General features: G+C 45.8%; 1 pseudogene; it reads left to right on the forward strand.

The window, feature by feature from the left end:
- LOC115676592 (multicopper oxidase LPR1 homolog 1-like) lies at positions 1 to 25,579 on the forward strand (annotated as a pseudogene).
- The last annotated feature ends 2,265 nt before the right edge of the window (positions 25,580 to 27,844 follow it).

Genomic DNA, 27,844 nt, shown 5'->3' on the forward strand with positions numbered 1-27,844 from the left:
ATGAACTCTAAACTTATGTACAGGGCAATCCTAATTGTCTTAAGTTGCATCGTCACTACAAGCGATGCACAAAGTCTGACCGTGACCGATGCAACTCTCTTGCAAGTAGCCGCTTCTCTCCATATGTACGTAGACCAACTCGCCCAATTGCCCAAGCTATATGGATACACCACCGTCGGCGGAGTCCCCAAGTTAGCCACTTTGACCATTGGCATGTAGAAATGAGCATGGTTCCAGATTTTATCCTAGAACCTAAGAACCTGACTAGTGGAAACATGTAGGTTCTGGGTTCCAAGATATATAGGGTAGGTTCCAAGTGCAAAAAATTGGGGAATTTATTTTGACGGGTAGGTTCTAGGTTCTAGGTAGGTGGAACCTGGAACCTGGAACTTGAAACCTGAAACCTAAACAAGTTTTTTGTATTTTTTCTTGGTCTATGTCTTCGCGTAATCCTGCGGTATTTTATAACATTAGATGATGAGTGTATAATCTGGAATCACTTGTCCGAGCTTTCATTGTATGACTTGTTAATATTTCATATTCTTCGTGTGTCTAAATATAAGTTGTGATTAATAGATCATAACAGTAAGTTGTGGTCATTAAAAGTGATGATTCACTGTAATTGTTCAAATAATACAGGTGGAACCTGAGTAGACTCTGGAATCGACCCTCAAACCTGTGATAGGGTAGATTCAAAGTTTCAAAAAATGAGGAACTTATTATCATGGGTGGAATCTATACGGAACATGAAACTGCTCACCCTTAATATCGATTTATGCAATGACTTCTCATTTTAGTTATATTTATTTGAACCATAATGTCAGGAAAACTAGTATTTTGTATTCTCTTTGATGAATGACGAGCTTGTTCAGTATTATTGTGTTTAACTAAAAATGAAAAAAAAAAAAAAAAGAACCTGTTGGACCCTAGAACCTGTGACGGTAAGTTCCATGTTGACATCTAAATTTTGGCGTATCATTTAGTGTAATTTGCATAGAAAATTAGGGATTAAATTTTTAACCCCTAAACAAAAATATTTAAATTGCATAAACATATAGTTTAGGTCCATTTAATTTAATTGCATTTTTGCATCAGATTAGCGAGTGGCGAATGAGCTTAAAATTTCATCGAACGAGACTCGGCTCGCTCGGAAGGCAAGGGCCGGGAATTACAAGTCAAACGGGCTCGGTTGTTTTAATTTGAGTTTAATTCAGCCCATTATGCTTAATTAAATAAAAGGCCAAGTTAAATCAGCCCATTTAAATTAAATTAAACCTAAGCCCAAGCCTAAGCCCATTAGGACTATAGAGCCTATCTAATTGACCTAGGTTAGCATTATATCAACATGTTTAGGTCAGATTTCAAAGGGGGGGAGAAAAATTTTCAGATCTGATTTTGAGAGCTCAAGTGCGAGAGTGAAAGAAAGGGAGAGAAGGGAGGCTGGGAACACCACCACCCGTGGTCGTGCCTCCCATCGCGCGTCACCGCCGCGTCGGAGGACCGCCGACACCGTCCCGGTCAGCCACCATCACTCCTTCCCTGTCCGCAAGTTATAGCCGTTGAAGGACCATCATCGCTGCTTTGCCTCGCCGAACAGCCTGTCCCGAGAGGCTGTCGCTGCTGTTGCTGCTTCTCCATGCACCAGCCACGTCTTCTCCAGTCAACCGAGGAGCTTGTCAACGCCTCCTCTCCATCCTGTTGGTCCACGAAGCAGCAGCTACAGTTTTGAAGATTCCCCATGCAGCGTGCATAAAGACGTCTTCGTTCAGCCGCTTTCCCTCGCCAAGCTGAAGACTCTTCCCTGTCCAGCGGCCAATCAACAGAAGCTGCAGGCGGTGCACGTCAGTGAGGCCACAGCAAGCACTTCGTCCAGCGCAAGATCAGTACCACATCACCCGGAACCGTTCGTGCATCGCTGTGAGCCCCCGCCAAGTTGCTGTTCAGCCGGTCATCGCCCCCGCCGTCTTCGACGCCCGTGAGCCACCGTGTCGTCGCCACCACCGCCGTCTCGATCCGCAAAGCCCGATCCCGATCCACAATTCGAATTTGGAAGTTATCTGCAAATTAGGTAATTCAACATTATCCGATATTTTCAGAATATTTAATTTCCTAATATGGGTGTTTGAATATTTCGTGAATATCATGTGGATATTTAGATATCTTAGGATAATGTTCGATATATCCGCAATATTTTTAAATATTCAAAATTAGGAAAACTTCCTAATTTAGCAACGTATCTGGACGACTATCCGACCTTATCCCTAAGGTTCGATACGCGGCGATACGGAAAATTATTATCTTATCCATAACCACTTGGGTACGATAATGATTTTTATCCGCTTTCCAAATTTGAATAATCTGCTTTCCGTCGATATCTATAACCCTATAGATATGACCGATAGTTTGATTTGTATGCCTAATCCGAGTTTGAAACAAATATGGCGGATCGCGTGGACGTTTTGAATGTGGTTGCTATCCTTGTTTATTTAATTGCTTTCCTTTTTCAAATAAACAGAAAATTCAAAAAATATTAATTAGATTTGAATTAGAGTTTTTGCATGTCTAGGAATCCTAAATATATCTAGAAGATAGAGTAGTTATTTAATTTAAATTAGGACTTGAGATGATTTATTTCCTAGTTTAAATTAAGTAATATTCTAATCTTAATAGATTATTCAGGTTATTTTATTATTTCGAATTTCCATGAAAATCCCAAGAAAAGAAGAATGAATTGTTTTAGGATAGATTGTATTCTTAATTTAAGTAATTCATTATTTCGAATTTTAACAAAAATCCTAAAAAGAAATCATGCTAGGGTAGATTAAGTCATCATAGTTTGCATGTTAATTTAGGCATTTTTATTATTCCGAATTTAAATTGAGAAAATACCAAAAATAATCATTCGTCTTGTCATTAGAAATAGGTCACGTCGTCGCACGACATATGGTTTGCATGCTAGGTTGCATTAATCGCATGTCATTTTCGCATGTCATTGCATATAGGCTAGATTTCATTTAAATAAGTGAAAATCCAAAAAAGAAATTGAGTGAATTGCTTGTTAATTAGAAATCATATTAGGGTGTCAATGTGATTTTCTAGCTAACAATGCAGATGCTTACGTTGCTTCCAGGTAAGTAATTCTTCCAAACTTGCAATTTATTTGATGCTTTCTGGGTGTTAAATTGGTGGTTTGCGCACCCGCATGATCACCTCACATGCTAGTGACTAAGTTAAAATGAATCCAAACTGTCTGCCAAAACATTTTTTTTTTTTAAAGAAAAGGTACCGAAAGGGCGTTAGACTAGACCTAGCGTAACCAAGTCCCCGAGCTTATAATCTCTGGTTCGTAGGAATAAAACATATCTCCCTATGTTTTATTTAGGTTTCTAATCGACCTACCACAAATAGATTAGTGGCGACTCCAAGCATGAAAACTTTTGCATGTTAAAAACTTAAACCCTAAGTTGCGAATTGGTAGGGCTTGGGAGGGCCCGAGTTAGGCTTAGTCTTAATAATCCATTAGCCTGAGAGAAATTTTAGGTCGAGACAGCTTGGCGACTCCGCTGGGGACTTGAGTTAAAAGTCTTAGTGGACTTAGGCTAGTTTTTCTTTTCAAAACATATTTTTGTTTGGCAGCGAGGATCCCAGGTACATCCCTAACATTTTAGGTGTTAAATGTTTTTGCAGATTGGGAGGTATAAGGGGAGGAGTGATTGTTAAAGCTTGTTTTGCAGGGAGGTGTTTGGATGTATGGTTTATTTTATGCACGAAGCGCTGTATGATATAACATGTTGTGCATGCCTTGCATTTACACTACACCGCACACACTACCTGCTGCCGGACCTGGGTGGCATAGGTTTAGGATGGTACTGAGACAACGGACACCCCGACCACACCCGCGTGGTATGGGTTGCCCTTCTTGGTCCCGAAAGTTCTTTCACGGTGTCATTGAGTTCCCACCACGGTTGCACCCTTTGCAACCCGGGTCGGCTCCTTGACTAAGCCGGAGTCAGGGGAATTCTAGCCTAACCACCACCATGACTGGTTTAGCTCGGTAATCCTCGCGTCTCCACTTTGCAAGCCAGAGTCTAGATAGAAATCGAACCTCACATTTCATGCGCATGTCTATGTGGTTGCCATGATCCTACCAGGTGAAGTAAGTCTTCTGAACCTTTATCTTGCAGTTTACTTATTTTCTCGTATTTTTTTGGGTGGTCCATGACAGGTCTAGGTAGGCTTTAATTTGAAAGCCATAATCATTGAGTCCTTTGAAAAGAAAAAAGAAAGAAAGAAAGAAAGCCTTTTTTTTTAGAGAATTTATTTCCTGGGTGTGTCATAGGTAATTATTTTCACAAGAGGTTGTTATCGTTTTTATAACAAAAATGGCGAAAAAAAAAAAAAACTTCAGAGAATTTGTTTTCAGTTCATAGTTTCTAGGGAGTCTTAATTTTTGGTTTTCCTAATTTTATGATTGGGGATTTCGATGCGTCTATTTCCTAGGTTGTGTCTAGAGTGTTATTTATATTTCTTTGCTTAGAGCACTTTTCCATAAAGTCTCGTTCATATACGAGTATTTTTATGAATAAACGAAGAATGAAAAAGACTAGAAAGCGTGTCATGGACCAACCTTGTCTTGACCATGTGCTTATTTGGTTCATTTCTCTTGAATTAGGTGACTACGGATCATCCATAGTTATCGATCCGTCGCTCGAGCCTCGCCAAGGGGCAACCTCGCCGAGTTCCTTCATTGTTGCTCCTCCGCCACCGTGAGCTCACCGCCCGGCACAAACCGTAGCTCCGTCCACCACTTGCTGTTCTCGCGGCGATTGCGGCTTCTCTACATAAACGCCGTCCGTGTCTTTGTTTCTCAGAGCCTCATACGTCGGCCAGCCGCCAAGCCGAGACGCCCCTAGCTGTGAGCCACCACCGTGAGGAAGTTGATACTCGAGCTAAGTGATTATGGATCGCCGACCATCAGCCATTCATACGTGGCCACGAGCAAAAACAACTGATCAAAATGAAGTGTTGAACTGTGTTGCTAATGACATGAACAAGCGAATTGCGAGCCTCCAAAATCAAGTTGATGAGTTGCGTGCTACTATAGCCTATCTCGTCAAGCAGAAGCACCGTGATGACATGGATGCCTCATCTTCAATAGGGAATTTCAACCCGAAGGGAAAAGACAAAATGGTCCTTGAATGGTCTAGTTTCCCTGAAGTAGCAGAGTTTGACACCGCGATGGAGAGACTGGTAACATATTTGGAAGGGAGAATATCTGACATGGAGGGTTCGCCACACAAGACCAAGGAGGGTGAAGAACCCAAGCACATGTGATTCATTGTCCCAAGCACCTTGATTTCCCTATTTAAATAGGGGCATCTTTGATTGTGTTAATCCTCCCCTACATGGGAGTATTTCTCGCCTTCTAGAATTTCATTTGTTTTCTAGGGTTTTTAGTTTTCTGAACTTTCAATTATGCTTAGGACTTGTTTGCTTGCATTTTCAATTCCAATAAACGTAATTCATTTGACTCTATTGAATGAAATTACAAGTTATTTTCATTTTGAGGGCATATTGAGGTATACCAAACTAGCCCGGTGATGATATCCAACCAATAAAAGAAAAATACAGTCCAAGGACAATTCTGAGGCCTGGGCTTCTTCATGCTTCCTTGTGTTAAAACTTTTTGAAAAGAATTTCAAAAAAAAAAGTCACAAAAAATCAAAAGAAATAAAAATACACTGTTTAGCCCTGTTTGTCCTTCTGAACCCCCTACTTTATGTTTCAGGGGCAATCTTGTGACACGTGAGGGTATGAAAACGGTCCAATCTGATGAATCATGTGCAGCCGAGCTTGATCCCAATGACACCGACGAACTCGGCGATTCCTCATATATTCAGCGCGATCTAGAGCGACATGAAAGGCCCAAAGTCCTCACATCAGACCAAACTATCACTATTAACCTGAGTGATTCTGGAGAACCCAGAAAAGTGCAGAGAGGGGCAAATCCCCCTAAGAGTGAGACGAAACGCCCCGATCCAGTTGCCGCATGAGTAGGTAAGTCTTTCAACCAAAAAGTGCGTCCAAGACACTTCGAGGTAAATGACCTAGTCCTAAGGAAGGTACTGCCAGTCTTTCCTGTTCCTGGAGGTAAATTTGCCCCAAACTACATTGGTCCATATGTGGTTAAAAAGGTGCTTCCCGGAGGTGCCCTGATTCTCGCAGAAATGGATGGTCGTGAGTTCTCCAATCCCGTTAATTCGATCTTTGTAAAGATGTATTATCCTTGATAAAACCCGACATTCCGCAACAAAAGTTTCCAGTGTTTGGCTTTATACCTTTGAATTGCAAACATTTCACTTGATGAATAAATGGTTTCAACCAATTTCAAGTTAAGATGTTTGCATTGGCTTTAATTTCTGCATGGTTATTTTGTCGATCAGTATCATTGACTTCAAAGGAGAAGTCTATTTAGACAATCTGATAACTCATGTGGAATGACTTGAATGTGTCGAATGAGATACATCGGGATGATGGAAGGCAAGCCCTATCCTATACATAGTCCCATGCACTAACCCCCAGTGAGTTGAGCGGAAAAATTTCATGTACGTAAGGTAAAGGGTTATCTCGCAAAAGGTACAAAGAACCGAAATGACGAGAGGCGGTTCATTTCTCTATCCCAAACACTACGGGTTATCCATTGTTTTGCCACTTTGAGCCTAAACACTTGGAGAAATTCTTTCAAATTACCCCTGTCAAGAATTACCCCACATTGGGGCAAACTGGAGGTAAGTCAGCATTATAAGGTGAAAAATGAGTAGAAATTTTCTTGCTCTCACTTGCATCAATCTTCGAGTGTTGCTTTTTTCAGATGAATTCACACGAAATTCAAGTGCCTTAGGATGACGAAGAGCATTTCTTTCTCTGTCCTATACACACTTTATCCTTTGCTAAGCCCAATTGAGCCTGCAAATTCGTTTCTTAAAACCAGTTGGTGATCATCCCCATTGGGCAAGGTAAAAGTTGTCACCGCCGAGCAGCATATTCAGAATGTCAATCGAAGGCAATTACCCCTGGAAGTCTAATGTTGAATCATTCAGTCAGAGTATAGTTGGCCAACATATGCATTGTAAACAGCGTATGTCAAGGGTAAAAAAAAAGAGTTCAATGGGCAAGAAAGAGTAGTGTGCCTGGTAAAAGCAAGGCCAATGCCCAAGGATGAAAGATAAGTGTATCAAAATCATCCCCAGTGGGATAGTCATAGTCCTACTAATTTAAAGAAGTGGTGAATTCAAGCCCAATGAAGCATTCGCTGAAAAGACAACTCCCAAGAATGAACAAGAAGACCGGTGACAATGCCAAGATGATCACCAACTTATTCACCCCAATTATACACATTTTGAGCCTAATGATCTATTCATTTCTCAACCCATGAGCCTAGCCTACGTTACGTCCCTTGTAAAGTCTCTTCAGATTAGGGCACTTGAACTAACGAAGGATTCAGATGTTTATAAGCTTAGCTCGAAGAAGTGCGAGCAAGTCCATTTCTATCTCGTTTTGCAGGGTTCTTGACTTGTAAACCCGGAGACGATTGCGGAGTATTGTTCTTTCAATAGCCTTGACTCAAAGAGTCCCCTTTTGCTAAGCCATTGACCAAGCCCATGTTACGGTCCTGACAAAGACCTCTCAGATTGGTAAGGTCGTACCGCTTGCGAGAATACTCGGACCCTTGTCCACATGATGAAGGTGAGATGGAGTGATTCTCATAAATCAGCCTTTTTCAATGAGAATGAGAGAAAGCCCTTTTAGATCGGAAGTCCCTCATTCGGCATTTTCAAGACACCCACTTGTAAGTTCGGATTGTCTTGTCATGATTGTTCCCCAGCGGAGTTTGTAATACCGATTTGACAAAACCATCGTGCATGAAAATCAGTTGAAAATCATAGTGCTTGTGTATATGTGTTCTTGACAGTGTGCGAATGCATATTATTTGTTACTTAAATCCGTGTCTAACAGGAGACACACCTTCAGAGTTGGAGATATCGCCAGGTACGTATATCTCTATCCCTAGGATGTCTATGACTATCTAGGTGTCTCTAACCTGTTCGAGCAATCGTCAGGACCCACATTTGATCATTTTTGCGATCTCTAGATGCCTTTGATGATGTTTAGGTGTCTATTGATCAAGCTTTTTCAGGTACCTCTGATGATATCCAAGTACTTTGTCAAGGAACCCTTGAACACTTGGGCTAGCCCCTTTGTTCACCAAATCACAGATTTTCATACAATCTCGAGAAGATTCCCCCGTTACTCACCTATGAGCAGGTATAGGTGAGGCGGCCAAATCTTTGCATATGAGCAGGTATATGTAAAGGTCGGAATTCTCCCCAAATCTCAGGTATTCCCCCGCTACTCGCCTATGAGCAAGTATAGGTGAAGTGGCCAAATCATTGCATATGAGCAGGTATATGTAAAGGTCGGAATATTCTTTCAACCCCAAGTGTTCCCCCGCTACTCGCTTATGAGCAAGTATAAGTGAGGCGGCCAAATCTTTGCATATGAGCAGGTATATGTAAAGGTCGGAATATCCTCTTGACTTCAAAAGTTCTCCCCGCAATTCACTTATGAGCAGGTATAAGTGAAGCGGCCAAATCTTTGCAAACACCTATGGAGATGTATAGGTAGTTGGTAAAGATCAAAACTGTTCTCACGAATCCAGATGATGATTGGATACGTCGAGCTTTCTTCGTGTGTTTTGACTTAACTGCAGATCACCGAAGTTCATCAACGTATATCAGGCAATACCTATGGAAATGAGCCCAGACATTTGCCAAACAACATACAAAGTCCGAGTCGTGCCTCGAATTGCGCTATCTCACTCCTGTCAGGTAAGTAATTCCAGGTATGTTTTCCACTCATGTTAGCATGCATCATTTCTTACTGCATTTTAAAATGGGACTCATAATCCCGACAAAAACAACATTCATTGCATTTGCATGGTTGAAATTTAGGTATCATTTAGTCTTTGAATGCAACCTCTACAAGCTCACCTTCAAAGAGGGGCAGCTGTTGACACCTAAATTTTGGCGTATCATTTAGTGTAATTTGCATAGAAAATTAGGGATTAAATTTTTAACCCCTAAACAAAAATATTTAAATTGCATAAACATATAGTTTAGGTCCATTTAATTTAATTGCATTTTTTGCATCAGATTGGCAGTGGCGAATGAGCTTAAAATTTCATCGAACGAGACTCGGCTCGCTCGGAAGGCAAGGGCCGGGAATTACAAGTCAAACGGGCTCGGTTGTTTTAATTTGAGTTTAATTCAGCCCATTATGCTTAATTAAATAAAAGGCCAAGTTAAATCAGCCCATTTAAATTAAATTAAACCTAAGCCCAAGCCTAAGCCCATTAGGACTATAGAGCCTATCTAATTGACCTAGGTTAGCATTATATCAACATGTTTAGGTCAGATTTCAAAGGGGGGGAGAAAAATTTTCAGATCTGATTTTGAGAGCTCAAGTGCGAGAGTGAAAGAAAGGGAGAGAAGGGAGGCCGGGAACACCACCACCCGTGGTCGTGCCTCCTGTCACGCCCCGAATCCCAACGGGCTCGCGACACCCCTCGATGGTCAATCATTGAACGCGACGTCCCAGGACGCGTCGCCGACCCAAATGAAACACCCAACAATAAAAGCAAGCGGAAGCGAAACTAATTAACCCAGACAATAAACAACGACAAAGGGATAGTGCGAAACAATAATTGCATACCATCATAAAATAGTCACTATACAAAACGATAACTCAGACTACCAATTTAGAACCACAGTTTTCAAAAGGGGGCGGTGGTTGACAAACTTATCTCCTCTACAAAAGGTACTCAAAAGACAGGGTAAATGATCTATTCTTCAATCCCTGTGGTGCTCTGGCGGCGTCTCCGAATCGATTACGGTCGCGGATCTGAAATGGTTATATAATAACCGTGAGAACGAGTCTCAATAAGCAACCCCCTAAACCCCACGTAGGCCAATGCGTACCCAGACAAGTCATACATGCAATCTACCCCATAACATATAAAATTAGCATAATTGTACTTACCTCGTCATCAAGTCCATGCCAACTCTACACGTTAGTCGTCACGTGATAAGGCAATAATATTAATTAAATAACACATCACAAGTCGCTCAAACACCAACCACGCTTTCACTCAATCACTCCAACTAATTCAACCATCAATTCAATCACACTCAATTCGCATGCGTGGCCGAGCAACTTTCTCACGACCTCCCGGGTCCTTTCACACGGCCAGCGTCAACACGCCTCAGGCCAGCCCTCAGATCAAGCCGGGCTCAGTCCCGCGTAACCACGCCTCAGGACATTTCTCTCGACCCGCGTAACCACGCCTCAGGTCCTTACTTGCCTTTCTAGCCACACCCGCGTAACCACGCCTCAGGTTGGCGGCCCTCAGATCAAGCCGGGCTCAGTCCCGCGTAACCACGCCTCAGGACATTTCTCTCGACCCGCGTAACCACGCCTCAGGTCCTTACTTGCATTTCTAGCCACACCCGCGTAACCACGCCTCAGGTTGGCAGCCCTCAGATCAAGCCGGGCTTCGTCCCTCACTGGACATTTCACACTTTTCCCACGACCCGCGCTACTGCGCCTCAGGTCAGCCCTCAGATCAAGCCGGGCTTTTCTCATGCACATGCACCACAATACAAAATTCACCATGCTCTTAGTCATATAAATCAATTTCAATCACCACCCATTCACCAATGTTAATCTAGCACGCCACATCAGTCAACTCAATTCATGCTCCCGACATCGGTCCACCGACCCGACATTCAAGTCAACACATTCAATAAATTCCAATTCACCCACAAGCGCCACGACAATTCGGTCATGCTATTTACCTCGATCAATCACTAAATTAGCCACACAATTATCACCACAATAATTCATCAATTAGGCACACTCAATCTAATTAGCCCATGCCTAAATTAATTCCTAACCCGGTACTAATCACATCCTAAACAAGTCTAAAAATACCCAAAGTACTAGGTAGGATTTAGGAAGTCACTTACTTGGTTTTGGCCCGGAGAAAATCGGCTCGGGCCTAAAATGGCCCGGGTGAACGAGTGCCGAACTAGGCGCGGGCGCGGGCCAACAGCGCGGTGGCCGGCCAACGCGGGCACAATGGCCGGACGGCGCGCTGGCCAGCTGGGCGCGTTGGCCGAACGGGCGTGCCCGGGGCGCACGGCAAGCTGAACGGGCGAGGTGCCCGGGCTGAACGGGCAGGCGCCGGCCACGGCCGGCGGCCGCGCCTCGGGCCTGGACGGGCACGGCACTGCCGGCGACGAGCCACGGCCCAGGGCGAGCGGGCACGCGGCGGGTGCGCGTGGCAACGGCTCGGCCACGACCGGGACGCTCGACCGGCGAGCTCGAGCACGGCCCGGGCACGCTTCGGCCGGCGAGCCGGCTGGCCGGGTGGTTGGCCCGGCAAGCTGGCTGGCCTAACGACGGGTCCGGACGGCGACGGAGGCGAGCTACGGCGGCGGGCAGCAGCTGGTTGGCGGGGCTGGGCGAGCTCGGAGCAAGCCGACCGCCGAGTAGCTAGCTGGCCGGCGAGTCGACCGGGCTGGCTGGGCCGATCGTCCGGCACGGCGAGCGGTGGCGGTGAGCTAAAAGGGCGATGAAGGTCGGCCGGGGCGGTGAGGGTGAAGGAGAGAGAGGCTGGGGCTGAGGGAGGCGACGGCGACGAACTTGCCGGGCGACGGGCGGCACGGCGGCGGCTGGGACGACGGCAGCGACGGCCAAGCGCGGCTGGACAATGCCGAGCGCGACGGGCAACGGCGGCGAGCGACACGGGACGGCGGCCTCCAGCGGCAAGCTGGGTGCGGAGGAGAAGGAGAGACCAGTCGGTCGGGGTGGTGGCTGGCGGACGGTGAGCGGCGATCGGGCGGTGCCTGACGGCCGGACGGCGACGCGGCGGCCCGACAAGCAGCGGCAGCGCGCGGCGAGGCAGTCCAGTCGGCGAGTTGCAGAAGGCAGAGGCGGAGCAGAACCAGTCGGGGGGAAAAAGAAGCCAACGAGGAAGAAGAAGCCGAGAAGAGAGAGAGAAAGGAAAAGAAAAGAAAAAGAAAGAGGAGAGAGAGAGAGTTGCATGGGGAAGGGGGAGGGAGACGTGCACGCAAGGGGGGAAACGTGCGCGGAGGGGACGTGCTCAGCGCGGCAGAGGGAGGAGAGAGAGAGAGAGAGAGAGAGAGAGAGAGAGAGGGGGGGGAGAGAAAAATAAATAAACATTCAATCAAATATTAATTGCGATCCGATTGCCCAAATTCAAAATCGAAAGCGATCTACCGGTCCAAAATAAGCCTCGCATATAAAAAGGGACAAATGCCGAATTAATTAAATCAAACTATAGCGAGGGAGGTCTACTAGTCCAAATTCGCACCCGGTCAAAAACTCCCATTTTTCCATTATTCCTGACAATCTCAACGCTGGCTACGATAATATTGACACCGTCCAATTTATTTCGTCCTGAAACTCCCGAAAATCGACTGCCAAGTTCGAGGTCTAAATAACGGCCAAATTCGATCGAATGCGATTCTAGCGAAATCTCAAGATTTAAAAATAATAACCGGGAGTGATCAGTTCCCGGGCGAGATTTTTACTATAAGCGCACTGACGAAATACCCGTTCTATAAATCCCAAAAATGGGTCAAAATCCGGAATGTCACAACTCTTCCCCCCTTACAAAAATTTCGTCCTCGAAATTTACAATTCAACCCAACTATTCAAACAAATGAGGGTACTGGTGTCGCATCAACTCTTCACTTTCCCACGTCGCACCTTCAGTTCCATGGTGCTCCCAAATCACCTTGACCATCGGAATTTTCTTGTTCCGCAGCACTCTTTCTATTCTGTCTTCGATCCGAACTGGCTTTTCCACATACGACACTCTGTCGTCCATGTCTATCTCTTCGTAGTTCAGCACGTGGGTCGGGTCCGGTTCATACTTTCTTAACATTGACACGTGGAATACGTTGTGCACTTGAGACAAATTTGGTGGTAGCGCGAGACGGTAGGCCAGGGTACCAATTCTCTCTAAGACCTCGAATGGGCCCACGTACCTCGGGCTCAACTTCCCTTTCTTACCAAACCGAGATAATCCTCTCATAGGCGATACCTTGAGGAAAACGTGGTCCCCCACTTGAAATTCCAAAGGCCTACGTCTCCGGTCCGCATAATTCTTTTGGCGGCTCTGAGCGGTCTTAAGCCTATCCCGAATTATCTTGACTGTTTCGACGATTCTTGAACCAACTCGGGACTGTGATGCTCCTCTCACCAACTTCATCCCAACAAACCGGTGTTCGCAAGCCCCCGCCATAAAGTGCCTCGAATGGTGCCATTCGATACTTTGCTTGGTAGCTATTGTTGTAGGCGAATTCCACCAAATGTAACTGTTCCTCCCAACCACTCTTAAAATCCAAAACACATGCTCGCATGACATGTCTTCCAAGGTCTGAATCGTCCTTTCGATGGCCATCCGTCTGGGGATGATAGGCCGTGCTAAACTGTAACTTCGTTCCTAATGCCGCATGAAGACTTTTCCAAAAGGCGGCAGTAAATTTAGGATCCCGGTCTGAAGTGATTGTCACTGGCACTCCGTGCAGACGAACTATTTGTCGCACGTAAATCTCGGCATACCTTTCCAAGGCGAAGTCCTTTCGTACAGGTAGAAAATGTGCTGACTTTGTCAATCGGTCGACTACCACCCAAATCGAATCATGACCCCTTTGACTCCTCGGTAATCCCATTACAAAGTCCATCGTGATGTGTTCCCATTTCCACTCGGGAATTTCCAATGGCTGCAACATACCACCCGGCTTACAATGTTGTGCCTTCACTTGCCGACATGTTAAACACTTGGCCACGTGCTTGGCTACGTCCACTTTCATGCCGTTCCACCAATAATCTGTCGCAAGTTCGATACATTTTCGTACTACCCGGGTGAATACGTAATTGCTACGGTGTGCTTGAGACAAAATCTCTTCCTTCGGTTCGTATCACTTGGGTACACATAACCGTCCACGGAACTTTAGAATTCCATCCTCGGATACCCGAAAATCCGATTTCCTTTTTGTGGCATCCATACTCAAAATCTTCGAGTCTCCGGGTCCGTCGATTGTAAAGTCTTAATCTTAGTACAGTATTTCTGGTTCAATCCTCGGCAAGTAGACTCGAGACATGACTCACTTCAAACTTAAATTCGAATCCCGAACTCCTCCAACAGAGTCCACTCCTTGACCATCATATGCGCGATGCTCGATTTCCGACTCGGTGCATCCGCTACCTTATTAGCTTTTCCAGGGTGATACATAATCTCGCAGTCGTAATCCTTAAGGAGTTCCATCCAACGGCGCTGTCTCATATTTAATTCCTTTTGGGAGAACAAGTACCTTAAACTTTGATGGTCCGTATAAATCTGAAATTTCTCCCCACACAGGTAGTGTCTCCAAATCTTAAGAGCGAAAATAATCGCGGCCAATTCCAAGTCATGCGTCGGATAGTTCTGCTCGTGTGGCCTCAACTGTCGCGATGCGTATGCCACTACTTTCCCGTGTTGCATTAGCACGCATCCTAATCCTCTCAACGACGCGTCCACATCAAATCTCATATCCTCCCGGGCCCGACGGATCGTTAACTCTGGCGCGGTCGTCAATCTCTGTTTTAATTCTTGGAAGCTCCTTTCGCACTTATCCGTCCATTCAAACCTCATCTCCTTCTTTAGTAACCGCGTCAACGGCGTCGCTAATGCCGAAAACTTCTCCACGAAGCGTCTATAATAACCGCTAGTCCGAGGAAGCTCCGAACCTCGGTTCTTGTTGTCGGTCTCGGCCAATTCGTGACGGCTTCAATCTTTGTCGGGTCCACCGCAATTCCTTCTCCGGATATCACATGTCCTAAGAACGCCACTTGGTGAAGCCAGAATTCGCACTTACTGAACTTAGCGTAGAGTGCGTGTTCCCTTAAGGTCCGTAGAACCTTTTCCAAATGTACCTCGTGCTCGGCGGAACTCTTTGAATACACCAGAATATCATCTATGAACACGATCACAAACTGATCTAAAAATTCCTTGAATACCCGATTCATTAAATCCATAAAGGCTGCAGGGGCGTTCGTCAGTCCAAACGGCATTACCGTAAACTCATAGTGTCCGTACCTCGTCCTAAATGCCGACTTCGGCACGTCCTCCCTTCTTGATCCTCAATTGGTGATAGCCAGTCCTCAGATCGATTTTTGAAAACACCGACGCCCCTTGCAACTGATCAAATAGGTCATCAATCCTTGGCAGCGGATACTTATTCTTAATGGTCACCTGGTTCAATTGTCTGTAGTCAATGCACAACCTCAAGGATCCATCCTTTTTCCTCACGAATAACACTGGCGCTCCCCATGGAGACGCACTAGGGCGAATGAAGCCTTTGTCCAACAACTCTTGCATTTGGACTTTTAATTCCTTCAATTCCGACAGTGACATCCTATAGGGTGCTTTCGAGATCGGTTCCGTCCCTGGGGCTAACTCAATCGCGAACTCCACTTCTCGATCAGGTGGCAGTCCCGGCAATTCCTGAGGAAAGACATCGGGAAAGTTGCACACCACGGCTATGTCTTCTAGTCTCGGCTCTCCAGCCGTCGAATCGATTACATTTGCCAGAAATCCTTGGCACCCTTCATCCAACAGCTTTGTTACCTCGAGCGATGAAATCCAGGGGATCGAGGTTCCTCCTCGGTTTCCCACAAACTCAAATCTAGGATGTCCAAGTCGGATTAAACTGGATCACCCCGCTACTACGATCCATAACAGCTCTCTGCTTGACTAGCCAGTCCATACCAATAATCACATCGAAGTCATGCATACATAATACCGCCAAATCTATCCTTCCTTCTCTATCACCAATCACTATTTTACAATCGGGACACCCAAACGTAATCAGCACTTTATCATTCAGCGGAGTAGTCACACACAGCATAACATCAAGCAATTTTGGCTCAATCCCAGATAATTCAACGAACTGCTCAGATATAAATGAATGCGACGCCCGGGATCAAATAAGGCATAAGCAAAGCATGATCACGAGAGAGACCGTACACGTGACCACGCCCGGGCGCCCCGAGCCTCCCTCCTTGCCATTGCATATACCCGTCCTTGGGCCGGCGGCCGATTCTGAGTGGCCGGCTGGATAGCTCTAATTTGATTTCCATTCCGGGGCGGCGGCGGCAGAAGTGCAGGTGACCCGGCCTGCTTGTTGTTTGGACATTCTCTCATCTTATGGCCCCTTCCACCACATGTAAAACATGCTCCGCCCTATTTGGGCAAGGTCCATTCCCGTGTTTTCCACCACACAACCTACACGGGCGTTTCGTAACGGTTTGGCTTCCCGATATTCCTCCGAGCGGGTGGAACGAAGCGACTATTTCCCGTCATGGGTCCTTTCCCCAGTTGACGGTTGTCCCTAGCCGGGGCATACCGCGATCCAGAAGCGGCAGCTCGATCCGTCTGATCTCGCTCAATTGCCTGAGCCCTTTCATATATCTCATTGTAGCCTCTCAAGTTCAACGAGATCATCTGGCTGCGAAGGTCCGGCTTCAGCCCATCCCGGAACCTCCTAGCTTTGTCCATCGGGTCCTCCACCATCCTAGGGGCAAATTTGGATAGTCTTGCGAACTCGGCCTCATACTGATCTACCGATCTCTGACCTTGGCGGAGCCCCATAAATTCAGCCAATTTCTGTTCTCGGGCACTTTCCGAGAAATACTTGCCATTGAAGGTCTCGGTAAAAACAATCCAATTCGGGGCGGTACCAGCGGGGAACACTTGACCCCTGGTGGCCCTCCACCAATCACTTGCATTATTCTGAAGCTGATAAACTGCTAGCGTCACTTTCTCTTCCTCAGTACACCCCAGCACCTCAAAAGCTTTCTCTAGCTCTTCTACCCATCTTGGTGCGGCCTCGGGTCGCCTCTCCCATCAAACTTCGGGGTTTCAACCTCGAAATTGCTCAACTAGCTTGGACATCGGCCTGTTCGCATTTACTCGCACTATACCCGGATTTCCACTAATCACATTATTCCCCCGATTTCCATTATTCCCTATGATCTCACCTGGCACTGCAGCAGCCCGTCGCGCTCCTTTCTCCCGTCCTGTCTACCCGATAATAATCCTGCTTCCTCAAGTACCCTCCACACTTCATCCAACGGGATCCCCACAACTCCACTTGCATGGGCTATACGACCTCGACCTCTACCTCGACCTCGACCGCTCATCTTACCGGTCCTCACAAGGCTCACCTGCTAAATTCCACGCAGGAATTAGAAACCTAGGCCAACTACACCAGTCTAAGCCCTAGGCAGTGCATCACAACACATTTCATTAAGCAGGCAGCCAACCACAACAACACCCAATCACAACCAACAGAGTTCATGCACTTACCTCAAGTCCTGACGCACCCTGCACCTCACATAATATTGCATAAAAACCACTCAAGAATCACAATCATACGATGGGTACGCATGGCACACAAATCTCCTTAACCTGTCTACCCCAAAGTCATCGCTCCTTATCACTCCAGGCTTCGACCATCTTGGTTCGAGCTGACCTTGCTCTGATACCAAATCAACAGGGATGTCACGCCCCGAATCCCAACGGGCTCGCGACACCCCTCGATGGTCAATCATTGAACGCGACGTCCCAGGACGCGTCGCCGACCCAAATGAAACACCCAACAATAAAAGCAAGCGGAAGCGAAACTAATTAACCCAGACAATAAACAACGACAAAGGGATAGTGCGAAACAATAATTGCATACCATCATAAAATAGTCACTATACAAAACGATAACTCAGACTACCAATTTAGAACCACAGTTTTCAAAAGGGGGCGGTGGTTGACAAACTTATCTCCTCTACAAAAGGTACTCAAAAGACAGGGTAAATGATCTATTCTTCAATCCCTGTGGTGCTCTGGCGGCGTCCCCGAATCGATTACGGTCGCGGATCTGAAATGGTTATATAATAACCGTGAGAACGAGTCTCAATAAGCAACCCCCTAAACCCCACGTAGGCCAATGCGTACCCAGACAAGTCATACATGCAATCTACCCCATAACATATAAAATTAGCATAATTGTACTTACCTCGTCATCAAGTCCATGCCAACTCTACACGTTAGTCGTCACGTGATAAGGCAATAATATTAATTAAATAACACATCACAAGTCGCTCAAACACCAACCACGCTTTCACTCAATCACTCCAACTAATTCAACCAGTCAATTCAATCACACTCAATTCGCATGCGTGGCCGAGCAACTTTCTCACGACCTCCGTGTCCTTTCACACGGCCCGCGTCAACACGCCTCAGCCGCCCTCGATCAAGCCGGGCTCGCCCCGCGTAACCACGCCTCGGACATTTCTCTCGACCCGCGTAACCACGCCTCGGGTCCTTACTTGCCTTTCTAGCCACACCCGCGTAACCACGCCTCGGGTTGGCGGCCCTCGATCAAGCCGGGCTCGGTCCCGCGTAACCACGCCTCGGGACATTTCTCTCGACCCGCGTAACCACGCCTCGTGTCCTTACTTGCATTTCTAGCCACACCCGCGTAACCACGCCTCGGGTTGGCAGCCCTCGATCAAGCCGGGCTTCGTCCCTCACTGGACATTTCACACTTTCCCACGACCCGCGCTACTGCGCCTCAGGTCAGCCCTCAGATCAAGCCGGGCTTTTCTCATGCACATGCACCACAATACAAAATTCACCATGCTCTTAGTCATATAAATCAATTTCAATCACCACCCATTCACCAATGTTAATCTAGCACGCCACATCAGTCAACTCAATTCATGCTCCCGACATCGGTCCACCGACCCGACATTCAAGTCAACACATTCAATAAATTCCAATTCACCCACAAGCGCCACGACAATTCGGTCATGCTATTTACCTCGATCAATCACTAAATTAGCCACACAATTATCACCACAATAATTCATCAATTAGGCACACTCAATCTAATTAGCCCATGCCTAAATTAATTCCTAACCCGGTACTAATCACATCCTAAACAAGTCTAAAAATACCCAAAGTACTAGGTAGGATTTAGGAAGTCACTTACTTGGTTTTGGCCCGGAGAAAATCGGCTCGGGCCTAAAATGGCCCGGGTGAAAAAGGCCGAACTAGGCGCGGCGCGGCCAACAAAGGGCGGTGGCCGGCCAACGCGGCACAATGGCCGGACGGCGCGCTCGCGCGCGGGCGCGTTGGCCGAACGGCGTGCCCGGGCGCACGGCAAGCTGAACGGGCGAGGTGCCCGGGCCGAACGGGCAAGGCGCCGGCCACGGCCGGCGACGCGCCCGGGTCGGACGGGCACGGCACCGGCGACAGAAGCCACGATCGGGCGAGCGGGCACGCGGCCTGGTGCGCGTGGGCAACGGCTCGGCCACGACCTGGGACGCTCGACCGGCGAGCTCGAGCACGGCTGGGCACGCCGCCGGCCGGCGAGCCGGGCCGGCCGGGTGGTTGGCCGGCAAGCCGGGCTGGCCGGAACGATCGGGCCGGACGGCGACGGAGGCGAGCTACTGCGGCGGCAAGCAAGCCGGTTGGCGGCCGGGCGAGCCGGCAAGCCGACCGGCGAGCTGGCTAGCTGGCCGGCGAGCTGACCGGCTGGCTGGCTGACTGTCCGGCGACGGCGAGCGGTGGCGGTGAGCTAAAAGGGCGATGAAGGTCGACCGGGGCGGTGAGGGTGAAGGAGAGAGAGGCTGGGGCTGAGGGAGGCGACGGCGACGAACTTGCCGGGCGACGGGCGGCACGGCGGCGGCTGGGACGACGGCAGCGACGGCCAAGCGCGGCTGGACAACGCCGAGCGCGACGGGCAACGGCGGCGAGCGACACGGGACGGCGGCCTCGAGCGGCAAGCTGGGTGCGGAGGAGAAGGAGAGACCAGTCGGTCGGGGTGGTGGCTGGCGGACGGTGAGCGGCGATCGGGCGGTGCCTGACGGCCGGACGGCGACGCGGCGGCCCGACAAGCAGCGGCAGCGCGCGGCGAGGCAGTCCATCGGCGAGTGGTGTATGCGTAGGCGGAGCGTAACCGTCGGGGGAAAAAGAAGCCAACGAGGAAGAAGAAGCCGAGAAGAGAGAGAGAAAGGAAAAGAAAAGAAAAAGAAAGAGGAGAGAGAGAGAGTTGCATGGGGAAGGGGGAGGGAGACGTGCACGCAAGGGGGGAAACGTGCGCGGAGGGGACGTGCTCAGCGCGGCAGAGGGAGGAGAGAGAGAGAGAGAGAGAGAGAAAGAGAGAGAGAGGGGGGGGAGAGAAAAATAAATAAACATTCAATCAAATATTAATTGCGATCCGATTGCCCAAATTCAAAATCGAAAGCGATCTACCGGTCCAAAATAAGCCTCGCATATAAAAAGGGACAAATGCCGAATTAATTAAATCAAACTATAGCGAGGGAGGTCTACTAGTCCAAATTCGCACCCGGTCAAAAACTCCCATTTTTCCATTATTCCTGACAATCTCAACGCTGGCTACGATAATATTGACACCGTCCAATTTATTTCGTCCTGAAACTCCCGAAAATCGACTGCCAAGTTCGAGGTCTAAATAACGGCCAAATTCGATCGAATGCGATTCTAGCGAAATCTCAAGATTTAAAAATAATAACCGGGAGTGATCAGTTCCCGGGCGAGATTTTTACTATAAGCGCACTGACGAAATACCCGTTCTATAAATCCCAAAAATGGGTCAAAATCCGGAATGTCACACCTCCCATCGCGCGTCACCACCGCGTCGGAGGACCGCCGACACCGTCTCGGTCAGCCACCATCACTCCTTCCCTGTCCGCAAGTTATAGCCGTTGAAGGACCATCATCGCTGCTTTGCCTCGCCGAACGGCTGTCCCGAGAGGCATCGGCTAGTATTCGTTTTGCTTCTCCATGCACCAGCCACGTCTTCTCCGGTCAACCGAGGAGCTTGTCAACGCCTCCTCTCCATCCTGTTGGTCCATGAAGCAGCAGCTACAGTTTTGAAGATTCCCCATGCAGCGTGCATAAAGACGTCTTCGTTCAGCCGCTTTCCCTCGCCAAGCTGAAGACTCTTCCCTGTCCAGCGGCCAATCAACAGAAGCTGCAGGCGGTGCACGTCAGTGAGGCCACAGCAAGCACTTCGTCCAACGCAAGATCAGTACCACATCACCCGGAACCGTTCGTGCATCGCTGTGAGCCCCCGCCAAGTTGCTGTTCAGCCGGTCATCGCCCCCGCCGTCTTCGACGCCCGTGAGCCACCGTGTCGTCGCCACCACCGCCGTCTCGATCCGCAAAGCCCGATCCCGATCCACAATTCGAATTTGGAAGTTATCTGCAAATTAGGTAATTCAACATTATCCGATATTTTCAGAATATTTAATTTCCTAATATGGGTGTTTGAATATTTCGTGAATATCATGTGGATATTTAGATATCTTAGGATAATGTTCGATATATCCGCAATATTTTTAAATATTCAAAATTAGGAAAACTTCCTAATTTAGCAACGTATCTGGACGACTATCCGACCTTATCCCTAAGGTTCGATACGCGGCGATACGAAAAATTATTATCTTATCCATAACCACTTGGGTACGATAATGATTTTTATCCGCTTTCCAAATTTGAATAATCTGCTTTCCGTCGATATCTATAACCCTATAGATATGACCGATAGTTTGATTTGTATGCCTAATCCGAGTTTGAAACAAATATGGCGGATCGCGTGGACGTTTTGAATGTGGTTGCTATCCTTGTTTATTTAATTGCTTTCCTTTTTCAAATAAACAGAAAATTCAAAAAATATTAATTAGATTTGAATTAGAGTTTTTGCATGTCTAGGAATCCTAAATATATCTAGAAGACAGAGTAGTTATTTAATTTAAATTAGGACTTGAGATGATTTATTTCCTAGTTTAAATTAAGTAATATTCTAATCTTAATAGATTATTCAGGTTATTTTATTATTTCGAATTTCCATGAAAATCCCAAGAAAAGAAGAATGAATTGTTTTAGGATAGATTGTATTCTTAATTTAAGTAATTCATTATTTCGAATTTTAACAAAAATCCTAAAAAGAAATCATGCTAGGGTAGATTAAGTCATCATAGTTTGCATGTTAATTTAGGCATTTTTATTATTCCGAATTTAAATTGAGAAAATACCAAAAATAATCATTCGTCTTGTCATTAGAAATAGGTCACGTCGTCGCACGACATATGGTTTGCATGCTAGGTTGCATTAATCGCATGTCATTTTCGCATGTCATTGCATATAGGCTAGATTTCATTTAAATAAGTGAAAATCCAAAAAAGAAATTGAGTGAATTGCTTGTTAATTAGAAATCATATTAGGGTGTCAATGTGATTTTCTAGCTAACAATGCAGATGCTTACGTTGCTTCCAGGTAAGTAATTCTTCCAAACTTGCAATTTATTTGATGCTTTCTGGGTGTTAAATTGGTGGTTTGCGCACCCGCATGATCACCTCACATGCTAGTGACTAAGTTAAAATGAATCCAAACTGTCTGCCAAAACATTTTTTTTTTAAAAGAAAAGGTACCGAAAGGGCGTTAGACTAGACCTAGCGTAACCAAGTCCCCGAGCTTAGAATCTCTGGTTCGTAGGAATAAAACATATCTCCCTATGTTTTATTTAGGTTTCTAATCGACCTACCACAAATAGATTAGTGGCGACTCCAAGCATGAAAACTTTTGCATGTTAAAAACTTAAACCCTAAGTTGCGAATTGGTAGGGCTTGGGAGGGCCCGAGTTAGGCTTAGTCTTAATAATCCATTAGCCTGAGAGAAATTTTAGGTCGCGACATTCCAGGTTCCAGGTTCCGACGGGCAGGTTCTAGGTTTCAAAAAATGAATAACTTGTACCCGATGGTAGGTTCCAGGTTCTATGTGGAACTTGAAACCACTCACCCTTATTGGCATGTACCAAACCTCATGGGTACGTCTATTAGGTGGTGTAAACGTATGTTCCTATCATATTCTAGGAGACAACTATAGCTTTATTGAGGTTTCTATTCACATGATCTACACGTTCGTTACAACTTCTATAACAGAAATTCCACCGTGACTTGCCGACCACAACCGTTTTTGCGTGGGGTACATCGGCCACAACGGCCGCTGTCCTTGGAACCCAGATCAAGGCGCTCCAGGGCGTGCACACGCTCGTGACATGGCAAAATCACCTCCCTAATCCCACGTACTCCCGTGGGACCTAACCATCCCAGCTGCTGTACCAAAGAAAGGGGGTGTCCCGACCGTTGTCCACCTCCATGGTGGGATCATCCCGCCTAGTCATGGCCACGGTTCGGAACCGGCCGGTTCCGGTTCGTAATTGAAAAATTTTTAAAATAAATTATGAAATAAATAAATAATGAATTATAAAATTATGAAATAATGAATTATTCAATATAAATTGTAATCAAAATGTAAATTGTAGGGGTGATTGGTTCCCGGTTCGGTCCGGTTCCGCTCGGAACCGGGAACCGAACCAGTAAGACCGGTCCCTTAATTTTAGAACTAGGAACCGGACCGGCAAATCATAGAACCGGGAACCGGACCATTGGCCCGGTCCGGTTCTAGGCGGTCCAATGGAACCCTTTGCTCTTCACTAGCAAAGGATCGTAGCCACAAAAGGCATACAACTTCACATGCTCATGGCTTGGCTTGGGTTTTATACACAACCCCTTTGATGGTCTCTTCATTCCCATTCGATGTGGGACTCTTGGCATTTGCATGAAGACAAGCCAAGAGTCTCACATTGAAGGTGTTCAAGGCAAGCCGAGAGTCCTACATCGAATGGGAACGAAGAGGCATTAGAATCATTGTGTATAAAACCCAAGCCAAGTCTTGTAATTAGAGTTCAATACACCCAAGCCAAGCATTGTAATTAGAGATCAATGCACTTACAATGCATGGCAATTAGAGTTCAAATTGTTTTATAAAAAAAATTTAAATAATAATTTTTTTAAAATTTCATTATTATTTTTTTAAAAAAAATAATTTGGAACCGGAACCGGCGGTTCCGGGCCAGTTCCGAACCGCGGGCCCGGTCAATGGGCCGGACCCGGGTTTGACCGGCCTGGTTCTGGGTCAAAATCGGCCCGTGGCCATGACTAATCCCGCCCCAGTCGGATGGCCACGCCAACGCTTGGTTCACTGCAGATTTCGCCGAGACTGGGCCCACCTGGTCTCAGTCTACGCACACTTACCCGAATGCGCAGCATGCCGGCAACCCCTGGTACCACCATCGACGATCGTGTCGTGGGTCTCACACGTGTCAACCTCCTGGCCGGCCTGATTGGCCCATACATCATCCGGAACACCCCCTCGACGTAAAGCTGAAGCTCCCCCTGGGCCCACAGTATGACCGAGTCCTAATGATCTTCGATCGGAGCTTCAACACTGACGGCTTGCTGTACATGAACTCCACCGGAAACAACCCCACCATCCATCCTCAGTGGCAGCCGGAGTACTTCGGCGATGCCATCATAGTCAACGGCAAGGCCTGGCCTTACCTCCAGGTCAAACGTAGAAAGTACAGATTCCTCTCACTGACCAACAACTTGAACTTCGACCAAATTGGGTCGGACGTGTCGTACCTTCCCAATCCGGTGACCATGCAATCCATTCTCTTGGCTCCCACCGAAGGTGCTGATGTGGTCATTGACTTTTCCATGGCGAGCGCCAATGAGTTCATTTTGACCAACGATGCTCCGTACCCGTACCCGACTGGCAGCCCCGCGGATCAGCTGAACAGTAAGATCATGAAGTTCATCGTCCAACCTGGGGCTCCGAACCCGCCTGATGACTCAGAGGTCCCGCCGAAGCTGAAACCGTACCCTACGGCCACAACCGTCGAGGCCACAAGAACCAGGTGCATAACACTATATGAGTACCAAAGTGCAGCTGGGACTTCGACCCATCTGTACACGAATGGGTTGAAGTTCGAGGAGTCGGTGACGGAGAGCCCAAAAGTCGGGACCGAGGAGATCTGGGAAGTGATCAACCTGACAAGCAATAACCATCCGTTTCACATGCATTTGGCGCAAGTCCAGGCAGTGAAGATCCAGCAACTGGTGGATTTGGCCGGGTTCACCTCATGCATGACCCGGTCGAACGACGCCATCGCGTGCAACATCACGAGCCATTCGACGGGGCCATTGGCAGATGTGCATGTGACTGAGCAGAAGTGGAAGAACGTGGTGAAGATCGTGCCAGGGTATAAAACCACGCTCGTGGTTCAATTTTATGTGATTGATGAGAGTTATGCACCGTATCCATTCGATGCTACGGCAGAACCGGGTTCTGTGTATCACTGTCATGTAAGCTTACTCTATGAAACCTTCTGTTTTTTTGCATATATGTTCTTTTGTTATCTTCCGCATGTCGATGTTCTGAATGTTCTGACTGATTAATGTTATGCAGATACTTGATCACGAGGACAATGTTATGATACGACCAATGAAGTTGGTCGCCTGAAGAATCCATTGATCGACGATTTAAAAGCAATACATGCTTAGGCAGTATATATTCGTGCAATAATTGAGATTGAGATTGTAGATCTACTTGTGAGTAAACGATTTGATGCTTATTGATGATGTGATTTCTCAAATAAGGAACCGAACAGTGCCCGTGCTATCAAGAAGCAATGTATTTGCTCTCTCTCTCTCAAAAATATCTCTTTTTGTCAAAAAAAGAGATGAACAAATAAAAATAATAGACAGAATCATCGTAATTATAATTTGCAGACTTACCAAACATTTCCATTGTGGGTTTGTGAAGTTAATATTTAAATTGCACTAGTCAATTAATTTAATGCTAGCTCTTTTGGTGTCTCACTTGATTCTTATCCTTTTCTTCTTCTTCTTTTTGAATCATGTCCTATTGAGTTTTGCGAAGATTCAAATCCTAAAAGTGGATTTTAAACGAAAGCAATCAATGATCCACAAGTGTTATAGCCGGGAAAAAACCACTTTTAAATTTTGAGATTCCTGATGAGAAGAGGTTGTAAAATTTTATGGGACTACTACCAACTAAACTAAAGGATTAATATGATAGATTAATGCATGATTTAGTACTTAAATATTCTAATGCTCGCCCACTCGTAGAGTATGGCAAATGAAAGGTTTGGAAAGATTGGAACATAGGACCTCCTATATTTATTTTTTTTGGTCAAACGGGATCTCCTGCTTTGATATGATGTAAATTTTGTGGATTCATTGCCAACCGTTCTAAAGTTTAAATTGATAAATGAAGGCAGGGTTTAATATCTAAATATTTGAACAAAAGTGTCCATGACTTTGCAAATTTCTTGAAGGATTTTGTTACGAAATTGTAAGTAAATGAAATATTGCAAATTCTATCATATCATATCAAATCTTTTCGCGAGATGCATAATATATACTTGAGAAATCACATCACTGAGCATAATCAATAAGTGCCTCTAGACACTCATTGACACAACTTCTTTCATTAAAAAAAATGAGAGTAGGTCCTTGCTAATTTATGCGTTCTAATATCACAAAGTTAACCTAAAAAAATTGCCTTTAGAAGAAACAGGGACTACTAGACGACAAGAGCCAGTTAGTTTGCTTTATTACACGTTAATTGAAAATATGGCAACTCGATATTCTTTAGCTTTTGATTTTGAAAGGGTGCAAAGGAAATCTTCGTAATATCCTATGCAATGAACTTTTGCTCTTGTACGTATCTATATATTATCCTCACTTGTAAATAAAGTTGATCTATAGCTTAAGAGGGAAAAATCGCAAAAAAGGTGATTAATAAATTCTTTTAAAGAATCAATGAAGTGAGTATTTCGCATCGTTTGTCTATGGGATTCATATACTCTTATACTATGTAAGAAGATCCAAACCAAAAAATATATCGAACCTAATCCTTTAAGAATAAAGATGAAGGGAGGTCATATATATATAAAGAATATACAAACCCATACACATGCGATATGAAATATTTTAACAGACCTAACTAAGGTTATCGTCCGAGCATGTTAATAAGTGAAATTTTAATTTTCAAATAACATCTTGAACAGTTAAAAATGCCATCATAAGTGTGTTTGTAACATAATCTCAAGAGGTTAAAATAGAGTTTTTTTTGGCTTTCGTTCTCATATCAATTTGGAAAATCACGAAGAAGTTGCACGTGATTTTACATGACGTTAACTATCCACGTGTCTTTATATCTAAGGATTTAGATGCTTAGAATTCCACAAAAATATAATCTCAAGTATCAAAAGCGATTAAAAAAAAAAGAAAAAATTGAAAGAAAATAAAAGTCGCTCCGAACACATATGATTATAAACTAAAATGGTACTCATAAATTAATTCATGATGCCGGAGCATTCTTTGAAGACGTTGAGTTGTCGATTCCAAGACGACTCTTGCCGATACTGTTGACACCAAGTCGACTCTTGTCGATATTGTTGATTTCAAGTCGACTCATCGATCACAACGAACCGAAGGCTGTTCGGTTCCTTAAAAATCATAAAGGCCATTAATTTATCCACTTTGGAAATGGTAAAATCATGGAGACTTTCAATTGGTTACATTTAATTCTCATATATTTTGTAGATCTAGTTAATGTCGTTCAAGTTTATAGAATCCTTATTTATTTATAGTTGTTTTCTAGTAAATGTTGTTTGTCTTTCCTATGAGTCTTTTATTTTTCCAAAGAGTCTTAGTAATTACTCAAGTTTGGAGGGTTGTTCCATGCTCTATATAAGCG

This window comes from Syzygium oleosum, unplaced genomic scaffold, assembly GCF_021117445.2.
Source record: "Syzygium oleosum isolate NSW1041296 unplaced genomic scaffold, Sole_v2.1 Sole_v2.17, whole genome shotgun sequence".
Classification (NCBI taxonomy): domain Eukaryota; kingdom Viridiplantae; phylum Streptophyta; class Magnoliopsida; order Myrtales; family Myrtaceae; genus Syzygium; species Syzygium oleosum.